At 51.6% G+C, this 21,990-nt stretch overlaps 1 protein-coding gene across 5 annotated transcripts in view; it reads left to right on the top strand.

Annotated features, from left to right (window-relative positions):
• The window catches only part of RASGEF1A (RasGEF domain family member 1A), a 176,690-nt gene that overhangs the window by 75,016 nt on the left and 79,684 nt on the right, over positions 1-21,990 (top strand). The window contains exon 1 of one of the 5 annotated variants that reach the window (XM_060406419.1): positions 10,191-10,289. The exons of the other annotated variants lie outside the window; for them this stretch is intronic. The gene's annotated coding sequence lies outside the window, so the exon portion shown is untranslated. Of the gene's footprint in view, positions 1-10,190; positions 10,290-21,990 lie in introns of those variants that run through there. 5 annotated transcript variants of the gene reach the window in all.

The raw sequence follows: 21,990 nt of genomic DNA, 5'->3' as shown, positions 1-21,990 counted from the left end.
GTAGGAAATGACAACCCACTGCAGTATTCTTGCCTGGAAAATTCCATAGACAGAGGAGCCTGGTGGGCTACAGTCCGTGGCATCTCAGAGAGTTGGGCATGACTGAGCGTGCATGCATGTAGCCATACAGAGCGGGAAACTCAAACCATGAAAAAAAACAGCCATAAATGGGACTCTTTCATATGAATTATGACTATTATCTCCATCGAAAGATAACACAGAGAGGGTGATAATACATTATGAAATGGGAGGGAGTTGTCTAAACAATCAAATGTTTACCAATTTACAACACATTTAACTCTCATCATACCAATATCTAGTGTATATAGAAAGCTTTTAAATCAATAAGAAAAAAGAATAATCAATAGAAAACTGAGCAAAAACCTTGAACAGGCATTTTACTAAAGGGTAAACTCATCATGTTGATGTTTGACAGAAAACAACAAAATTCTGTAAAGTAGTTATCCTTATTATTCTTCCGTTAAAAAAGAAAGAAAAGAATAAACTCAAATGACTAATAGATATATGAAAAGATGTTTGATATTATTCATAATCAGGAAAATAAAAATTAAATCTACAGTGAGATAATACTATACAACAAACAGATTATCAAAAAATGAGAAATCAACACTTATAAAGTATTGGCAGGGATTATGTAGTATTTTCCAATTGCTGCTGGAATAAACTACCACAATCCTAGTGGCTTAAAACAATACCTATTTCTGGAGGTCAGTCTCCTGGGATAAATTCAAGATGTTGGCAGGGCTAGTTCTTTATGGAGCCTATAGGAGAGAATCTGTTTTCCAGACTTTTGCAGCTTCTAGCGGCTACTTTCCTTGGTTTGTAGTCCTGAAACTATATATCCTAAGTTAGGACTTGAACCCACAGGCTAGTACTTGAACTCAGCCAAAACCAAGACTAGGCCTTGAACTCATGGTCTATTAATTAGAATTACTCACGTGGTGTCTGGACTTACTGAGACTCAGCACAAGAATTAAGCAGGCTACGTTTTTATAATCAAAGGAAAGTGGGGAGGGGGAGAAGACCACCTTCCTCCTCATTCTTTGAGTAGAGGACAGGCTTACATCACTAGCTCCATCTTTTGCATCGGGCAGGAGAGCTTTTGATCCTATGAGGTCAAACCAGGACTGTCAAGGTGTTTATTCAAATCAGCAGAAGGGTGGTGACATATACTAAACTTCATTAAAATCATCTCAGGTTTCAGTGTAATGAGGATCTCTCACTTTGGAATGTTACCTCTCCTTGGTATTCCTGTCCTTGGTTCTAAGGATCATCATCTTGCTGGACTTTAGCAGCAGGATGCAGGCCTCATTTTTTTTCACTTAATGGCCAGGGGCATATCCTGTGCCTTTATTGATGGCTTTATAGTTAAGCAAGTCTGCTGCATTCCAATAGCTTTCTTGAGTGATCATTAACTTATAGTGGTCTCCCAAAGTTTCCTAAGTTTCCCTATCTATAATCCCCTAGTGAGATTTCTAAAACTACCCGTGTAACTATCCTGTTCTATCCTTATCAGTCCCTCCTTTCATCTTCAAAGTCAGCAATGTAGCATCTTCAAGCCTCTCTTGGAGAAGGCAATGGCACCCCACTCCAGTACTCTTGCCTGGAAAATCCCATGGAGGGAGGAGCCTGGTGGGCTGCAGTCCATGGCGTTGCCAAGAGTTGGACACGACTGAGCAACTTCACTTTAACTTTTCACTTTCATGCATTGGAGAAGGAAATGGCAACCCACTCCACTGTTCTTGCCTGGAGAATCCCGGGGATGCGGGAGCCTGGTGGGCTGCCTTCTATGGGGTTGCACAGAGTTGGACATGACTGAAGCGACTTAGCAGCGGCAGCAGCAAGCCTGTCTCACCCCTTCTGACCTCTGCTGTTCTTATCACATCTCCTGTGACTCTGAACCTCATGCCACCCTCTTATACGTGTCATTATCATTACATTGGCCACCCTCATTCCCTCTAATCTCCCCAAGTCAGGATCCTTAACTAATCACATCTACAAAGTTTTTTATAATCTAAGAAAAGGAAACATACTAACAGATTCTGGGAATTAGGACATGGACTCCCGGGGGGCCATTATTCTGCCTACCACAGACCAGAACAATGGGAGCTCACTGTGCTGCTGGTTGCTGCTGCTGCTAAGTCACTTCAGTCGTGTCCGACTCTGTGCGACCCCATAGACGGCAACCCACCAGGCTCTCCCGTCCCTGGGATTCTCCAGGCAAGAATACTGGAGTGGGTTGCCCGTTTCCCTCTCCTATGCATGAAAGTGAAAAGTGAAAGTGAAGTCGTGTCTGACTGTTAGCAATCCCGTGGACTGCAGCCTAACAGGCTCCTCCATCCATGGGACCTTCCCAGCAAGAGTACTGGAGTGGGTTGCCATTGCCTTCTCCGGCTGGTAAATGTATATAATTGGTATAGCTGAAATTGTGTAACTCAGATTGAGAGTTAAACCCATGGTCTTTTAATTGAGCTCACACACCTGGTTCAGGACTTAATGAAGCTTGGCTTCTTGATGTCTCATCACAGAAAGAATTCAGTGACAGACAAAGTAGTAGATAAGAAGTGAATTTATTTAGAGAGAAACAGACTCCATGAATAGAGCACTGGCCACCTCAGAAGGAGAGAGTGGCCTTGAAATATGACATGATTAATTTTTACGGGCTGGGTAAAATAGGAGGACTATTCCAGCTATTTTGGAGTAAGGGGTAGGGATTTCCAGGAATTGGGCCACGGCTCACTCTTTTGCCTTTGATGGCTGGCTTCAGAACTGTCATGGTGCAGGTGGGTGTGTCATTTAGCTTGCTGATGTGTTATGATGAGTGTATATATATGAAGCCCAAGATCTAGCAGAAGTCTACTCATTTGCCATCTTGGACTTACTTGCTTCTATTCAGTTTATGTTTATCCTCAGACTGTATAATTCTTTCAAACTTTGTGCCTTGCTCCCTTTCTTCCTGTTTCAAAACTGCTTTAGAAAACAATTGGATATTTCCCAACAGAACTGAACTCGTGCTTTTCCTATGACCCAGAAGTTGCACTTCCAGCCTCCACCTGAGAGAACCCTTGCACACAGGTACTAGAATAATCAAAGAGATCTAGTCCGAGTATCTCTCTGATCTCATCTCCTTTTATTTTTGGACTTGCTGGCTCTTCTTCAGACACAAAGGGTGTTATAAGATGAAAAATTTGATGGAACTTTGTCCCTTGGTTCCTGGGACAGAGCTCCTGAATCCTTGGAATTTCCTCAGCGATGGAAGTGTCTTTGTTTTGTTAGTTTTTGGCTGTGCTGGGTCTTTGTTGCAGCGCTCATGTTTGGTTGCCCCGTGGCATGTGGGATCTTAGTTCCATGACCGGGAATCCTCTACAGTGGAAGGTTCCAGTATGAGGAAAGTCCTAGAAGTGCCTCTGCTATTCATGGTGGGCCCTCAGACCACGCCTAAGTTCATGCAAATGAGATGACTCAGGATGAGGGCTGGTCATGCCAGAAAGACCATATGATAAGAGGGTGGCGGCTTTGGGTCATGTGACATGAGCCCATCTTACGGGGGAAGGGGCTGCAGATCGAACTACATGGGTAACAAATGATTTATCATACCTACTTAATGAAACCCTGGACATAAAAGTAAAACTCGGGACGCAAAAGCTCAGGGGAGACTCCCTGGAGAATACTACTCTGTGCCAGGAGGGTGATGCATCCTGATGGTGGAGAGGAGACATGGAAACTTTGTGTTTGGAGTCCTCCCAGATCTTGCCCTGTGAGACACTTCTTCCTGATTTGAATCCTTTTTATTACTGTAAGGTTGTGATCATAAAAGTACAGTGTGTACCCGAGTTCTATGAGTTCTTTTAGTGGATCCCTACACTTGAGGAGTAGGGGGAATCTCCACATGTGTAACCAGTTGTGGGTGGCCTGGGGACCCCGAGCTTGGAGCTGGTCTGAAGTGGGGATAGTCTCATGGGGAATGTGCCCTTAACTTGTGAAGTCTGGCCTAACTCTGAGCAGTTAGTGATAGAACTGCCCTGTACAGACCCTTCTGTGAGGGTCACGTCTTGAAACTGCCACACTGCTCCTTATTCTGCTGGAGCTTCTGCTACAACATCTTCTCACCTTAGAGGGCTGCGTGTCTTGGCTTAGATGTCAACTCAGTGGGAAACCTGCTTATTTAACTTCTATGCAGAGTACATCATGCAAAATACCAGGCTAGATGAATCACAAACTGGAATCAAGATTGCCGGGAGAAATATCAATAACCTCAGATAGGCAGATGATACCACTCTAACGACAGAAAGCGAAGAGAAACTAAAGAGCCTCTTAATGAAAGTGAAGGAGGAGAGTGAAAAAGCTGGATTGAAACTCAACAGTCAAAAAACCATAATCATGGCATCCAGTCCTACCACTTCATGGCAAATAAAAGGGGAAAAGTGGAAGCAGTGACAGATTTTATTTTCCTGGGCTCCAAAATCACTGTGAACAGTGACTGCAGCCATGAAATTAATAGATGCTTGCTCTTTGGAAGGAAAGCTATGACAAACCTAGACAATGTATTAAAAAGCAGAGACATCACTTTGCTGACAAAGGTCTGTATAGCCAAAGCTATGGTTTATCCAGTGGTCATGTATGGATGTGAGAGTTGGACCATAAAGAAGGCTGAGTGCTAAAGAATTGATGTTTTTGAATTGTGGTTCTGCAGAAGACTCTTGAGAGCCCCTTGGACTGCAAGGAGATCAAATCAGTCAATCCTAAAGGAAATCCTGAATATTCACTGGAAGGACTGATGTTGAAATTGAAGCTGCAATACTTTGGCCACCTGATGCCAAGAGCCAACTCATTGGAAAATACCTGATGCTGGGAAAGATTGAGGGCAAAAGGAGAAGGGGGTGGTAGAGGTTGAGATGGTTAGATAGCATCACCAACTCAATGGGCATGAATTTGAGCAAACTCTGGGAGACAGTAGAGGACAGAGGAGCCTGGCATGCTGCAGTCCATGGGGTTGCAAAGAGTAGGACACAGCTAGCAACTGAGAAACAACAATAGCAACAGTGGGAAATACCATAAAACCTCCCGTCCTGGTGCTTTCCATCTCTTTCCCTGCTTTTGTTCCTAATTAGGACGTCTCATCATTTAACATACAATATAGCCTATCTATTTTTAAAATATTGATTGTAGTCCGCCACACCTAGAATAGCCATGTGGGAAGGGATTTTTATCAGTTTTGACCACTATTCTATCCCAATGCCTAAAGTAGTGCCTGGCATTGACTAGAGTAGATGCTCAAGAAATGCTCAAGGAGATGCTCAGGGAACGAGTGAGTAATAGCAAAAATGTCAGCTCCCCAAATGTCTACTAATAGTAGACCAAATAAATATAACAGAATACCAAACAACACGTGAATAAACTACCCACACAACATGGGTGAATCTCACAAGCCTAATATTGATGATACAAACAAATGACAGTGGAAAACATACAATAGGATTCCATCCACAAAAATTCAAAAACAGCCCTACATATCTAGGGGTAAAAGTTTAAACAGAGGCATGAGAATTAATATCAGGATAATGATTATCTCTGAGAGGGAGGTGGTAGGGAGAGGAGACAATTGGGGAGGACACATATGGGGCCTCACATGTACTGTACAAATGTACATACACGCGTGCTCAGTAGTGTCCAACACGGACTGTAGGCTCCTCTGTTCATGAGATTTCCCCAGCTAGAACACTGGAGTGGGTTGCCATTTCCTTCTCCAGGGGATCTTCCCGACCCAGGGACTGAACCCGCATCTCTTGCATCTCCTGCATTGGCGGGTGGGTCCTTCACCACTCGCACAACCTCTCAGGTACTGACCACGCCCTAAGTCCTGGTTCCAGGGGTATTCTCCTTGTGATTATTCTTGAAACTGTACGTACACATCTCATACACTCTTCGGTATGTCTGACATATTTTGCAGTTTAAGAAGAGGAGAGAAAGAGCCATAAAAGGATGACTGAATAGTGTTGAGTTCTCAGTTCCATTGATGAATTTACTGTGAATTTAGAGTGATAGCAAGGCTGTGCTGCCTCTGGCAGCACTTAGACACCCGAGGGTACATCTGGAGAAGGCAGAGTTGGATTCGTCTGTCACTGGAGTTTTGCAGGTGGGAGACATGAGGGTAAAACGAGCAAGGAAATTCAGTGTATTGGCAAGAGAACAACTGAAAACTTGTTCTGTGGAAACAAGGCTAAAAGGGGAGGCAAGTGAACCCAGGAGGGAGAAAGCTGAAATCCTGGGAAGACCTGGTTTGGTCTGGGAATCAGAGATCTTGAGGACCCACGGAGGTCAATGAGCTGGACTCCATGAAAGTAGAAAGCTGCAAGACAATGCAGTCATGGGGTTGGGAGGTGTTCAAAGGGAGCACAAGACAATATCTGGGTGCAGCAGGGGCTGAACTGTCATAAGCGTATTTATTTAAAAACTATTTCTATTTATTTATTTGTCTGTACTGGGTCTTAGATGTGGCATGCAGGATCTTTAGCTGTGGCATGTGAGATCTAGTTCCCTGCCCAGGGATTGAACCTGGGCTTTCTGCTTTGGGAGCATGGAGTCTTAGCCACTAGATCACCAGGGAAGTCCCAGACATATATATCTTAGTTCCCACAACCTGCAGAAATCCCTCTACCCCAAACCAGCCTAAATAAAGCAACATTCAAAGCACTACCAGCGTCCCACTATGCAGAGGTACCTTGGAACGGAACGTGCTCCCAGCATGAGTCACTGGACCCAAAGGATTTGAGGCTCCTGCCTTTTCTCTGGCCCGGGCCCTTCTGGCCCCATCTGCAGTAGGTTTCCAGTTGCAAACGGTTAGCACAATTAGCCCATTAGCTCCACTAGGTATCCTGGTCTGTCACCATCATCAGTCATCTAACTATCGCAACAGCCTCTTAACTCTCCCTCCACTTCCCCTGTGCATCCTGCAGGCTTCATCTTTGTGGCCACAGTGGCCATGTTCCCTGGCAGTAATGGATCACCCTGATCCACCCCCCCCCCAATAATAATGGATACAGCAAACAGGAAGGGAGAGTCACAAACTTATGGACAACATCTCAAGAAAAAGAGATGACAAAGTAGTCACAGAGGCCCATAATTATACTGGAGATTTAAAAAAAATTAATTTACATATAGTAAAATTCACTCTTTTTGGTGTACAGTTACTTTAAGTCTTGACAATGCAGAAAGTCATGTGATGATTACCACAAATAAGATACAGATACGCTCCGTGGCTCCTAAAGTTTTACCCAGGCTGTAGTCAACCCTCCTCTGCCCCCACCCTACCAACTCCTGGGGACCACCGATCTGTTCTCCATCTCTTGGAGTTTTGCCTTTTCTAGAATGTCATATAAATGTCATATACATGGAATCATTCTGTTTGGATTCCTTTGAGGCTAGCTTCTTTCACTCAGCATAATGCTTTTGAGAATCATTCACGTTGTTGCTGAGTAGTTTTCCACGCTGTGGATATATACTCATCGAAGGACTTTGGGGTTGTTTCCAGTTTGTCCCAGGAACTGACAGAATACAAGACACCCTTCAGTGGCAATATAGATTTGGACTTGACTAATCAACCTGACCTAACTGATACATACAGCATTTTCATTCTTTTCAAAGGCATATGGGACATTTACCAAAATAGAACATATTCTGGGTCATAAAGGATGTATAAGCAGATTTCATATAATTGAAGTAATTCAGAGTCTCTGACTTTTATATAATTAAATTGAAACTCAATAACAGGAAGATAACTAGAAAATCCCCTAATACTTGGAAACTAAGTAACACCCTTCTATTAATACATAACTCGTAGGCCAAGAGAGAAATCAAAATGGAAATTTAAATATTTTGAGCTAAATAATTTAAAAAAAAACACTTAAAACTTGTGAGAGACAGTAAAGCAGTGCCTAAAAGGAAAATTATAGCTTTAAATGTATCTAGTCAAAAAGAAGTTTGAAAATGAGCCTAGCTTCCAACTTAAACAAATAGAAGGACAACAAATATCCCTCTACAGTAGAAATATAGACATGATAAACTAAGGACAGAGATCAATGAAATAGAAGATACAATAGAAAAAAACTCAGTGAAGCAGAAAGTTGCTTCTCTGGAAAAACAAATGATAAAATTGACAAAATTCCAGCAAGACTGATAAAAAAAAAAAAAAAACCACCAAGAGCCCCAATATCAGAATGAAAAGTGGGACATCACTACAGATTCTACAGACATCTGAGGGATAATATGAGGATGTTATGAATAACATGTCAGTAAATCTGAAAATTTGGACAAAATGGAAAAATATTTCAAAAACACAGTTTACCAAAGTGATACAGGAAGAAGTGGATAAGATGCATGGTGCTCTATCAAAGAAAATGATTCTGTAATTTAAAACGTTTCCACAATAAAAATCAAGGTACAGGTGGTTATTAGTATCCTCACTGAAAATCTATCCAGCAGAAATTTATGATTTATGTACTATTGTCTATGTATAATATATATGTTACATAGAAAGCTGTCAGTGTTCACTTAAATAATATAGGGAATTGTGGGTGAGGGTACAGAAGGAGCAAAGTCGGCTACACACTGATGATCACTGAAGCCCAACATTGGGTTTATTATACCTTCAGAGGGCCTACTTTTGAAAATGCAATTTTCCATAATCAAATTTTTTTTTTTTAAGTCAGACCATAGCATCACTGTGCAAAACCCTCCACCATCTATGTAGCTTCCTCTGAGTCAAAGCCACAGTGGGCTGATGGCCCACTCACCAGGCTCTTCCGGATCCGGTCACGCTGGCACCTCTGGAATCGCATCACCACCGCACACCACTCACTCACTTCATACCGCTCTGACCTCCTCCTTGCTGCTCGCACACACCCAAGGCGTGCTCTCGTTTCAGGGTCTTCGCCCTTCCTGTTTCCTTGTGCCACGTCTCCATTTGTCAGATTCAGCATGTTTTGCCTAAGTCAAAGCTTTGCCCTAGCATCGCCCTCTCAGTGAAGACTTCCCTGACCAAAGTCAAAGTGAAATAACCCCATAAACTGCCCTCTCCTCACCATGCTTTTCTCCAGAGCATCTGCATCATGACATATGGAATATTTACTTGTGTTTTTATTTATTGCCTACTTCCCTCAAAAATGCAGACTTCAACCAGACAGGGGCATTCACACCTGTACCCCAGAGCCCAGAATGGCACAGTAGGTGCTCAATAAACATGTACTGAAGGAATGAGTAAAAAGCGTCCTCAGCTTCTCCAAGGGGTGTGGTAGGGCACAAGACTTGTTCCATAGTCACCTGAGGCTGAGTCACTCCTGACCCCTGTCCCTGCCCCCACCTTGTTGTTAGAGAACAGTGATATCCCTTCAGAGGGAGAGACAGGAGGCTCCTCTGGGAGCCGGAAGACCTGGATCGTCCTCTTAGTGGTTTTGGAAAAATGGGGACTATGGAATCTTGTAAGATGATTTTGGACTCTGCTTCTGCCACTTATCAGCTCTGAGATGCTGCTGGGTCACTGCACTTCCCTGACCATATATTTGTTTCCTCATCTGCCCAACGGCAACCAAACCAAACCAACCCCACAGGATGGTTGTGATGGTTGGAATAACCAAAGGGGCCAGATCTGCCCACGGAAGCGCTTTCACTGCCAGACGCCCAGGATAAGAATTTTGGCCGCTCCGCGAGGATTTCCGAAGGGTCTTTACCTGAGGCGGCCACATCACCTTTCGGGGTGTTTGTTGCCTTGTCTTTTTTAAAATGGAAGGCTGGCCCTTGTCTCTCCCTGCGCCCTGCCTCTTAGCCCCCAACCCCCTGCTCCCGCCCGCTGCCCGGCGCCCTGGACACGCGCCCTACCTCTGCTTGCACCTTCGTCCCACACTTTCGCTCTCCACGCGCCCACCCCACGCCATTCCTCACCCCGCGCCCTCCCTCTCTCGGCGCCCGCCCCGCATCCTCGCCCCGCGCCCTCCCGCTCCCCGCGCTCTCGCGCCCGCCCGCTCCGTGCCCGCTCCGTGCCCGCTTCGTGCCCGTTCCGTGCTCGCTCCGCGCTCGCTCGCTCGCGCTCCCCGGCGCCGGCTGCGGAGGGAGCCGCTCTGCCCGCAGCTGGCGCAGCGCGGGGGCGGCCGCGGGTGGGCGGGTGCCGCGGGCCCGAGTGCCGAGCATGAGCCGCCGCCGGCGCCGGCCGCGCGCTGCTTGGGGCCCGACTGCGGCGCGAGGGCTGCGCGGGAGCTACGCTGGCCCGGACCGAGGTAGGCAGCGGCCGCCCGATCCTCAGCCCCTCCGTCCCTCCCTCCGTCCTGCGGGCCGTCCCCTCCGGTCGCCCGCGCGGGCAGGGCGGGGCGCACGCGGGGCCAGGGTCCCGCCCGGCGCGGCCGTCGTGGGGCCGGGGCGCGGGCTCCGGGCGCGGGTCGGGGGACGCGCGTGGAGCAGGGCGTGCGGGAGCCCAGTGCGGAGTTCCCCAGAACTCCGCCCGGGGCTGGACAGCGCCCGGACCCCCCAGTCCCCAGCCCCTGTGGGGCGCCGGGCGGTCTCAGCCTGGGCGTGGCGGGAGCGCACTTGGCAGGCTGGCGTGGGCTCCCGCGCGCGGGTCGCCTGCCCCGGGCCTGGCGTGGAGGAGGGGGCTGGGAAATCTGAGGAGCTGGGGCTGCGCAGTTGGAAGTTTCCATTTGCTTGTCCGCATTCTGGGCCCCACGGTGGCATCTCACGCCCTTGCTGTTTGGCGAGGAATTGGGGCGTGAGCGCAGCCTCTGAGGAGAGCCGGCCAGGGCGAGATGCCCCTCTCTGCCCCGTGGGCAAGGGTCATTTGAAGGACCGCGCTCTCTGCCCCAGGCCCTCCCTGCTGGAAACAGTGTGGGGCAGGTGCAGTTCTGATCTGCGCCTGGTGGGGGGAGGGGGCACTGGGTCTAGGGAGAGACACGCAGCCGGCCCCTTGCGCCCTCATCTCTAGCTGCTTGGGAGCGCTGGAGCTGGTGGACAGTTACAGGGAGGCCGCCTACTTCTTGGGAGCCACCTGGGGCTGAGATGTGGTGGGGGCCGGGACACCCTCCTTCCCTGCTGAGAACTGGGAGCCCCATCAGGCTCAGCCTCTCCCCTGCTCTCATACCTCCCCCACCCTCCAGACCGATGGAAGGGCTCTGACGGCCGCCTGCCCTGGGAGCCCAGGCCGTGCAGAGTGAGCTTGGCGTGCTGGGGGATCTCGAAGAGGCAGTGGTCTGTTCTACCCCTCAGGAGTCTCCCACCTCCTTCTGGACATAGTCTTTCCCAGCCTAGCGTGGGTCCAGGCCCTTCCCTGCCCAGGTAGGAGGCGTGGAGAGCAAAGCAGGAGCTCTTGTGTGCAGTTGGGAGGCCACGGATATTGACTTTGGAGTGTGGGCAGGCTGCAGGCTCCTTCGAGACTCAGTTTCCTTGTCTGTAGAATGACACCGTGGTTTCAGCGACTTCTGAGGGTAGGTCCCCTACATCTGGGGACACTTTGCGCTGGCACCTCAGGACCCCAGCCCAGAATAAGAGGAGGGGATTCAGAGTAGGGGGATGTGGAGGGCCTTGGCTTGGGGGCACAAGGGTAGGTTTTCTGCCCTCCTGTCTGTCTTCGTTCGTAGGGACATGTATCATAATGACCAGCAGCTCTCTGGAGTCATGGGCCTGGGTAGGGGTGGCAGCGGAATCTGCAAGCCCTGCCCGAGAAGAGTAAGCAGTGTGGACCCACAGGCTAACACCCTCCCGAGGGCAGCTGTGTGCTTCAGCACATGGCTCTGGGGTTGGGGAGCATAAACAGGTGTCCCCAGGTATGCCCTGGGGGCCAGAGAGCCAGCCAACAAGTTATGTTTTTCTCTGGGAGGTATCCTCGAACTGCCAGCCGGATGGCTCCCTTCCACCTGGCAAATCGTGGAAATGGAACAGTTCACACAGAGCAGAGGGGTTTTTTGGTGTAACTTAGCAACTGCAGGCGGAGGAGGAGGAGGAGGAGGAGGAGGAGGGGGAGAGGGAAGAAGAGGATGGAGAGGAGGAGGAGGATGCAGGGAGGAGCAGCAGGAAGAGGAGGGGGAGGAGGGAGAAATACCAGCACCACCAGCATCTGTGCTGGGTCTGCCTGAGTGAGGCTGGTGGGCCCAGGCTGATGGGGCAGGGCATCCCCTGCAGCCGGCCAGGCTAGGAACAGACCCACCGGTCTGTCTCCTGGGTCCTCCAGAGGAGATCCATTGGAGACTGTGCCCACCTGTCTCCTTATCTGTGATAATAGGCCGAATGGGTGGGACTGGAATAGCTTTGGTTGATATTTGTTTTTTTAACCACAGAACCCAGTTCTGAAGCCATATGTTTCAAAGCCAAGTTGGTCAAATAGACCAAGTGAAGGTGCAGGGCTAGGAGCTGAAGCTGGGACCAGGGTGGGTGAGTGTCAGCTGCACATCTCCGCATGACCCTACCCTAGAAGAGGGGCCCCGGGCCGCCCCACAGGACCTGCTGGGGGTAGGTGCCAGGCCATTGTGGGGGAGAGGGGCAGAGAAGCAGGAGAGGCCCGTCCAGGTGGTCTTGGCTCAGTGTGGCTCCCGGTCCAGCCAGCCCTCCTACTGCCCCCTGCTGGGCCGCCTCCTCCCTCCCTCTCCCCTCCCGAGGCCATCTGCTTGCTTCAGCCCTGGTCCGTGCTGGCTGTTTTTTCTCTCAGAGCCTCCAAATGCTGAGCAGAAATCTGCCTCGTGGAGCTCCCACCCACTGCAGGCTGCCGCTCATCCCTTTGCCCTCGCCTGCCCACCTCCCTCCTGAGATGTGTGTTTACTTAGCAACGGCGGCTTCCAGCTGAATCTGAGAAGGGAGGCAGGGAGCACGGAGGGAGGCGGCAGGGATGAAGGGAGGCCTGGAGTCACAGGCCAGCTTCGGTGGGAGGCTGCCGGGCCCTTGGCCACAGGAGGGAAGGGTGGCCTCTGACACCCACTGGCCGCATGTCAGGACCCCGGATCTGCTGGGGTCTGAGAGGACACTCTGCCCTCTTTTAAGACTAAGCGTGTTTCTCACCTCTTTCTGGGCACAGAGCCTGGGGCCCTGTGTGTGTGTGTGCGTGTCAGAGAGTGAACACAGGGATGCCCTGGGCAGAGTGAACTGGCTGCTGTGGATCCATTCAGAATGTCCCTGCAGTGGGGACACCAGGAAGTCCCAGTCTCACAAACCCAAAGCAAGCTTTGGGAAGGTCAGCAGATGTCAGCATGATGGGAACCGTGGAAAGGAAAGTTGAGAGCCTCATGTTCTGGCCCTCACAGAGTATGGGAGGGCGGGAGGCCAGGAGTGGAGGAGCGGGGGTCACCCTGGGGCAGGGAAGGGACGGAGCTCAGGCCTGCGGGGAGGTGACAGGTGTCTGGTATGGCGGTGTTAGGGTCACACCGATGCCTGCAGGGCCAGGGAGTGGTGGGGGTGTGAGCGCTGCCTGGCGCTGACCCTGCCTCAGGGTGGGCAGACATGGCTTCCCGTGTCTGTGTGCGAAGCATTTCTCTTGTGTGCAAAGCATTTCCTCAGAGCCCCACAAGGGCTTGGGGCAGGATTCAGGGCAACACCCAGGGGTCCTGCCCTGGACGCTTCTCCCCAGCTCACTTGACCGGGCAGCTCCTCAGGGCTGGTGCACTGGCCGGGGAGGGGAGAGGTAGGCTGTGGCCTGTGCCGCCTGGGGTGGTGGCGGGAGCTCGGGGTCCCTGTGTCCTTTCTGAGTGGCTCTGGGTTCTCCGCAGTGCAGGGTGACTTTGGGGAGCGGTGGGCGAGTGCCAGCTCAGGGAGGAGGGGCCTGGGCCTTGGTAAGTGTCCTAGCTTTTCAGAGGAGAGGCCCCCATTTCTCCTGGGGGACACACGTGCTGAGACCCCCGGGGCGCTTACATTGGCTTGTCCAGCTCCTCCCACCCCGGGCTCCTCCCAGGTGCGGTGCTGCTGCCCTAGTTGACATGCCTCAGAGGCGAAGCCACTTGCCTACTTCTCCCAGTTTCAACACAACAACGAACCTTCCTCAGCTGTCTCCCCCTCCAGCTCTTTTGCACCCTGCTCTTCTCCCTTGCATGGGGCTGACTGTGAAGGGTGTTCTCTGCTTGCTCACCGCACATCATCACCTCCCACACAGCCCGGCCCACTCCCATCTGTGCGCCCCCCACTCCTGGCAAACAGGCTCCAGAGGCCCGGAGACATCTCCAGCAGGTTCCCTTCTTCTCCTGGGGCACTCGGTGTCCCCCTTCCTGTGGACCTGGGCCTCCACTCTCTCTTCTCAACCCTGGCTTCCTTTTCTTCCTTGGTGCTGATCCCAACCCAGCTCTTCTGGGCAGCATTCAAGCCCAGACCTGCCTGCTGCCTCCCAGGTGACCACTGTCATTGCACCCCTAATCCTCCCCTGCCCCGTCCCCTCTCTGAACAGGTGAGACAGCCAGGGTCTCTCTTGGACCTCTGCCAGGTCAGCCCTGGCATTGATTGAGTGTTCAGCTAGTTTGCCCCCACCCCGACTTCTCTTCCATGCCTTCTCCTCCCTCTGCCCACTGCCACCTGGGGCCGAGCTGCCCTCCCCTGGCCTGGACACCCCAGCAGCCCCCTGCCCCTGAAATGCCTGCCCTATGGCGCAGCCAGGTGACCTTTTTAACCTTCTCTTTGTAAAAATGCTGAGCATTATGCTCGATGCAGCCCTGCCTATCCCCACCTAGTCGGCTCCCAGCCTTCCTCAGGGTGCCTTCCTGCACAGGTGTGCTCTGAGGGGGCCCTGGGCATGCGGTGTAATTGTCAGGCTGTGATCCCTCGGGGTCAAGTCTGTACTTGGCCCGTTGGCCCCAGTTGGACCACCAGCTCTGAGAGGGTGGCTGTGCTGGAGGACTCAGCAGACATTCGTGGGATATGTGTGAAAATCTGAGCTGCTGTGCATGGCGGGGTACAGAAGTGCGGATGTGTGTCTGGGAACCTGTGTGTTGGGGGCCATCTTGCTTCCCCTTTCAGGGAGGGGAGAGGGGAGCAGACCCACAGGCTCTGGGAATGGCAAGAAGGGGGCGTCTCTGGGGATCCAGACCCCTGTTCAAGAAGGAGTAGTGGGGGGCGGCTGGGAAGCCAGGCCCTCGCCTGTTGTCGCCACCACTTCCGTTTCTCCAAGTGTCACCCTCAGACTCTACCTTGAAGAGAGAGTTCTCCCTGGATCTGGTTGTCATGGCAACGCTGTTAACAAAGAGTAGCTTCCGTGGAGGAGGCTGGCTTACCCAGAAACTGAGGGGGCTGGGCGAGGGTGTGAGTTCTGACGGGTTCATTAGCTGAGCCTGTTTCCCCAACCCCCACCAAGGCTGCCCCAGTCGCTTGGACCCCTCTGGCTGGGCCTGGTACCCAGACCCTCCCCATGTGACTGTCACGAAGCTTCCATCCCGTCTGGGTGTGGCTTGTATTTCAGCCACAGCTGGCTCTCGGGGCAGGCCCAGGGAGGCCTCTGAGTTGGGGGCGGTGCAGGCTGTGTCCTGGCACCAGACACCTCCCAGGGTGAGGAGCCTTCGTGGAAACCCAGACTCAGAGGCCCAGAGTTCTCTTTCCCAGGACTTTCCTGAAGGCTGGTTCTGGTGCCCAAGTCTGTTTCAGTTGTGGCCTCTGAACAAGCTCTGTCTGGACTCCGTTACTGCTCTGAGATTAGGGCTTTGGTTAAGTGAGGGGCAGCCCTGGCTAAGCTGATGGGGGACGGTGGGCTCTGGGGTCCAGGTCTCTGCCCCTAGAGTGGGGTGAGAGTGAAGGAAGGCAAGAGCTGGCCACGTGGACCAGCTGAGGGACAAAGCTGGGTGGATTAGGGTTGGATGGGATTAGAGGCTCAAGGGGAGGAGCTCGGGGAGTTCTGAGGCGAGCTTCCTCAGCTTTCCTGAGCTAATCACTCTGAGCAGGCAGAAGGCTCCGTCAATTATTCGTTTCACTGTGGCTATTAGCAGTGGGTGGCCCCTACTGGGCAGACAAGGCCAGGAGCAGGAAGACATCAGGGCTGCTCTGGGAAGAGCCCATGTCCTGTCCACACCGCCCAGGTCTCCACTCCCTGCTCAGCCCCACCGCAGGAAGAGCCCTCCATGCCCGGCACCCCACCCTCCTCGGGCCTGGGAGCCCGCCCGACCAAGGCAAGTCTGAGTGTCTCTGTCAGTGTTCCCTGCGGTGGTGACCTGTGAGCGCCTGGGCCCTGGCCCCTCCCTGCTGGATCAGGGGGTTCTCTGGGATGAGGGAGCGAGGGTTGACAGTGAGCAGGGTGGGCCATGGTCCGGCTGTTCCTGTGAAAAAGACAAGGACACACAGAATCACTTCCGGAGTGGGTGTGTCACGTAGGGTGGAGCCTGGAGCCCCCCACAGTGCCTGGACGGCCCCCAGGATGCAGGGCTCAGGAGCTCCAGGCTGCTTGTGGAACCAGGCAGTCAATGATGGAAACATTCATGGATACTGCCTGAAAACTGGCCGTCAGAACACCGCAAGGAGTATCAAAGACACCCTGTGATTCAGACTGTGTTTTCTGTCTACAAACAGTATCAGCAGTTCTGATAAAAATTAACAACAAAACAGAGTCTAGGTATTTGGAAAATTTAAAATACATGTATGGCAGCCCACTCCAGTGTTCTTGCCTGGAGAATCCTAGGGACGGGGGAGCCTGGTGGGCTGCCGTCTATGGGGTCGCACAGAGTCGGACACGACTGAAGTGACTTAGCAGCAGCAGCAGCATAAAGACTTAGTGAATCCAAGAAGCTGTCATAATGGAAATGAGATGACAATGAAATTAAATGATAGAAGTATTTTGAGGGACACTTGTGGCACGCAGCCTTCGTGGCACTGCAGATGTCACCAGCTGACCTTGTCTGGAGAGCCCGAATCCGTGTCCAGGTGCCTCCTCGACCCTGGCTGCTGGGAAAGGGGTCAGAGCGGTGGGCAGGCCTCCCAAGACTGCAGGGGTGCCTAGGGGAGAATTCAGTATCCCTTGGCTTCTCCGTGTGATCAGGCCAGGCTGGGTCTGGGGCAGCTGCCCTGCCCCCAGTACGCAGACACAGCTTTTGAAGAATATTTATGTGGCTGCGCAGGCTCCTGGTTGTAGCATGTGGAATCTTGCCTCGTCCTTGCGGCAGGCGGATCTTTAGTTATGGCGTGTGAACTCTCAGTTGCTGCATGTGGGATTAAGCTTCCCGACCAGGGATCAAACCCCGGGCCCCCTGCATTGGCAGTGAGTCTTAGCCACTGGACCACCAGGGAAGTCCTGAGACCAAGGCTTCTAAAGCACATACTCTGGCCACGGGCGCCATTCACACATCATAGCCACTCCCCCCCCGGAGGGGAGGACACCGTGTGTGTCTCAGGTTGGACTGAAAAACTGTGGTTCTGTGAGGTGACCGGGGCTTGTTAGGGGAAGAAAAGGAAGGACCAGTGCAGGGAAAGGCCCAAGGCTGCAGAGAAGAGAGAGGATGGAACCGTGGGCAGTGTGGCGGCCGGAGCCCTGGACCACCCCATCTGTGCTCAGGATCTTGGCATACTGCATGTGTACGTGGGCTCCGTGTATGTGTGTGTAAACGTGTGTGCACACTCACATGCAAGCACCAGTACTGACCAGCCCTCTATCCCAAGGACTCTGCTGGGCATTTCCCTAATACCTGACATAATTTAATGCTGTAGACTTCTTTTTTGATGCTGGCATCATTATGCCAACTTTGCTCATGAGCCTCTTGGGTCTGGAGAGAGAGGCCAAGGCAGGGTTTGAATGCAGGTCTTTCCTCTGGGCCAAGGACACTTTGGAGAGTAGGTGACGTGTTTCTTCAGGGCCTCCCCTCATCTTCCTGGGCCCTTCGTGCTGCCCTCTCCCTGGGTGCAGCCCCTGAGCGGGCTCTTGTTCTCTTCCCTGGCTTTGACTGCGACCTTCCCTCGCCCCCTGTGCTTCCCTGAACTCACACTCACACCTCAGGCCTCAGCTTGGACAGGGCTCCCGGCAGGAGGCTCTCCACCCCCTGGGGCTGCTGAGGTTCTTTTCCTCTGGGCTGTAGAGCTCCAGCGATGTGTAGTGGGCGTAACAGGCTCCCCAGGTGCTGGCTGCTCTTCTGAGTACTTTGCCTGTATCCACTCATCTCACAAACACTGTTGAAAGATCATGTTCCCCAGACGCAGAGCCTGAGATGGGGGTTCTGACGCATGGGGTGTACCGGGTGTGCTCTTGGGGGCCTATGGGGGTGAGCAAGCCGGCAGGAAAGTGGGGAGGCAAGCATGCAGTTTCACAACCATGCAGTTCCTTTTCTATTTATACTATTATACATAGTATAATAAATCATTTATACTATTTGTATTTTGTTTTGGCCTATACTATTTTGTTGGATATAGTTTACAATGTTGTCTTAGTTTCTGCTGTACTACGAAGTGAACCAGCTGTATGTATTCGTGCACCCGCTCTCTCTTGGACCTCCCTCCCTCCCTCCTGCCCCACAGTCCCAACCCTCTGGGTCATCAGAGCCCGAGCTGAGCCCCCTGTGCTATTTAGCAGCTTCCCACTAGCTGTTTCACATGTGGTTGTGTGTACATGTCAGTCCTGCTCTCTCAATTCATCCCACCCTTCCCCTTCCCCCTTGTATCCATGCAACTGTTCTCTATATCAGCAACTTGATTCCTGCCCTGAAAATTTCACTTTTATTGGAACATGCTTGATTTACTGTGTTGGGTTCGTTTCAGGTGTACAGCAAAGTGATTCAGTTGTACACATACATATGTCCACTCTTTTTAAGATTCTTTCCCTACATAGTTCATTACAGAGTATTGAGTAGAGTGCCCTGTGCTATATGGTAGGTCCTTATTCAGTTCAGTTCAGTCACTCAGTCGTGTCCGACTCTTTGCGACCCCATGGACTGCAGCATGCCAGGCCTCCCTGTCCATCACCAACTCCCAGAGCTTGCTCACACTAATGTCCATAGAGTCGGTGATGCCATCCAACCGTCTCATCCTCTGTCATCCCCTTATCCTCCCACCTTCAATCTTTCCCAGCATCAGGGTCTTTTCCAGTGAGTCGATTCTTTGCATCAGGTGGCCAGAGTATTGGAGTTTCAGCTTTAGCATCAGTCCTTCCAATGAATATTCAGAACTTATTTCCTTTAGGATTGATTGGTTTAATCTCCTAGAATTCCAAGGGACTCTCAAGAGTCTTCTCCAACACCACAGTTCAAAAGCATCAACTCTTTGGCACACAGCTTTCTTTATGGTCCAACTCTCATATCCATACATGACTACTGGAAAAACCATAGCTTTGACTAGACAGACCTTTGCTGGCACAGTAATGTCTTTGCTTTTTAGTATGCTGTCTAGGTTGGTCATACCTTTTCTTCCAAGGAGGAAGTGTCTTTTAATTGCATGGCTGCAGTCACCATCTGCAGTGATTTTGGAGCCCAAGAAAATGAAGTCTGTCACTGTTTCTGTCAATCTGAATCTTCCGATTTATCCCTCTTTCCCCCTTTGGTAACCATGAGTTTGTTCTCTACATCTGTGACATGATTTCTGATTTGTAAGTAGGTTCATTTGTACCATTTTTTTTTAGATTCCACATATAAGCAATAACGTGTGATATTTGTCTTTCTCTGTCTGACTTCATGCAGTATGATTATAGGTCCATCCATGTTGCTACAAATGCATTACTTCATTCTTTTCAGGAGCGTGTTTTTACTTGCCCTTGCTTTTCACCTCAGGCCACCTGATAAGGCAGACTTGTTTGGAAGTGACTTCACCCATGCAGGAGTCCCCCACCTTCAGGTTACACACCCCCACACCCACCTACTCAGGTGACCTCCTTGAACTGAACTCAATTGTTCATCTGTTTTCCCATCACTTGTTAGCAGGTTGACTCAAACAGTTTTCAGAGCTCGGGTCCCTGAGGGGGCTCAAGTGAGGACTGGCCTCTGTCAATGCTCCTGTACACACCCCTCTGGCAGCCCTGAGCTCACCTGTGCTGTGTGGCTTTTGCTAGGGGCTGTAAATGTCCTCCCATAGATGACCGCTGCAAACCTGAGCCTCAGCCCTGATGCTGGAGGCCCGCGTGTCCTGGCCCCAGGCTGCAGCCATGCGCCTTGGCTGGAAGGGCCCACTGCCCAGTTGGCCAGGCCCTGGGCGGTAGGAGGAGGGTGGTTGTGGCCTTGTGAGTCTGTCAGCCCCAAGGGGGCACCCCGTACCCCAGGCCAGCAGGCAAAACTGAAGCAGGGCCCACCTGCCCTCTGGGAGCCCAGTGAGGATGAACCCAGGTTCCATCAGACATTTTACTGCAGGGATTAAAAACTATAAGCACAGCCTAATGAGATAGTCACCAGGGCTGGTGCTGGAGAATGACAACGTGTCTGCCCCAGGCCTGCTCCAGGGTGGGAGGGGGCCCTGGACTCTGGAAGCTGTCATTGCCCCGTGCTCGGTGCTCTCTTGGCAGGGATGAGCGAGGCGGGAAGAGTGTGCGTCACTGGACACTGGTGCTGGGTGGATCGGCAGGCCAGATCGGCAGAGGTGGGGACTGGGCACAGGGGAGTATGGGGCCCAGGTGCCCATGCAGGGAGGTGGATGTGGAGGAGTGGTCAGACTCAAGTGGGCCCCAGGTGGCCATGAAAATGGTCACCCTTGTAGCAACAAGTCTCCAAGGGGTTGAGAACCTTGCCCAGGGCTGGACAGCCGAGAAGGGGCCCGTCCAGGGTGCGGACCCAGGCCTGCACTCCCCACCACACTGCAGGCCAAAGGAGACCCATAGTCTGCGATGCTGCCCGTCCTCACCTCTTTCTGAGATGGGCTTTGGCAGAGCCATTGAAGAACTCGAAGCACCTGGGTGGATGCCCTGTCATCCTCCCATCTCTGAGGATGTGTGCGGAGGACCTGTGCACCAGGCCCAGCCCAAGCTCGGGAGTGCAGACGCGATCCCAGTCTGAAAACAGCTAGAGAAAGGCAGAACAGGGAGTCAGAAATCAATGAGGGGGAGGCGGAGGGAGAGGAAGCACCCGGACACAACAGAGGGACTAGGACAGCCTCACTGGAGAGAGAGAGGAGGAAGCTGAATGGACATCGGGAGAGAGGGGCTCCCTGCAGGTGGGGTGGGGGTGGTGGTTTAGTCGCCAAGTCATGTCCGACTCCTGCGACTCCATGGACTGTAGCCTTCCAGGCTCCTTTGTCCATGGAGATTCTCTAGGCAAGAATACTGGAGTGGGTTGCCATTTTCTTATCCCAGGGATCTTCTCAATCCAGGAATAGAACCCAGGTCTCCTGCATTACAGCCAGATTCTTTACCAACTGAGCTATGAGGGAAGCCCCTCATGCTTGAGTGGAAGGGTCTAAGTAAAAGTACATAGTAACAGCATGGATCACAAGTCCCTTGAAAGTCTATGATCTGAGACAGATTATGTTAGTAGTTCTAATTCCCCATGCAATTACGAAATGGTCAAAGAGACCAGGAAAAGGTGACTGAGAAAGGAAAGTTTGGTTCACACACTTTGCTCATCTCTGGCTGCTCCCCTCACAAGGATGTTGGGTGTCTCTTGGCATTGGCAGGTTGGTTAAAACCCTGATAAGGCTCCCCTTTTGGGGGCTGCCTTCAGTCATTACGAGGCTCCGTGAAACTGCAGAGCAGGGCTCATCACTTGCTTGCGCAGGGCGGGTCATTCATTCACACAAGCACACCATAGAAGTTAGTAAAGTAAAGCAGAAAACGTGCTTACTGAGAAAGCAGAGAGGCTAGAGCTCTGAGTCTTCTTACCTTGTCCTGAAGATCCTGGACGAGCCCCCAAGATGATAGCTTACGGTGAACAGCGTCGGATTTGTGATCTCTGAAGAAGATTTAGCTTCGGGACCAGGAACCAGGCTTGATCATTCAAGAGCATTTGTGTAGCAGAGTTTTATTGAAGTGAGAAAAGAGATAGAGAAAGCTTCTGACATAGACATCAGAAGGGGGACAAGAGTGCCCCTGCAGAGGGCACACCTAGTCCCCAGCCCCGAGATGGACACACTCTGGCA

The sequence above is a fragment of the Ovis aries genome, chromosome 25 (genome assembly GCF_016772045.2).
Source record: "Ovis aries strain OAR_USU_Benz2616 breed Rambouillet chromosome 25, ARS-UI_Ramb_v3.0, whole genome shotgun sequence".
NCBI lineage: Eukaryota > Metazoa > Chordata > Mammalia > Artiodactyla > Bovidae > Ovis > Ovis aries.
The sequence above is the reverse complement of the archived record's forward strand: the minus strand, read 5'-3'. Positions and strand labels throughout refer to the sequence as shown.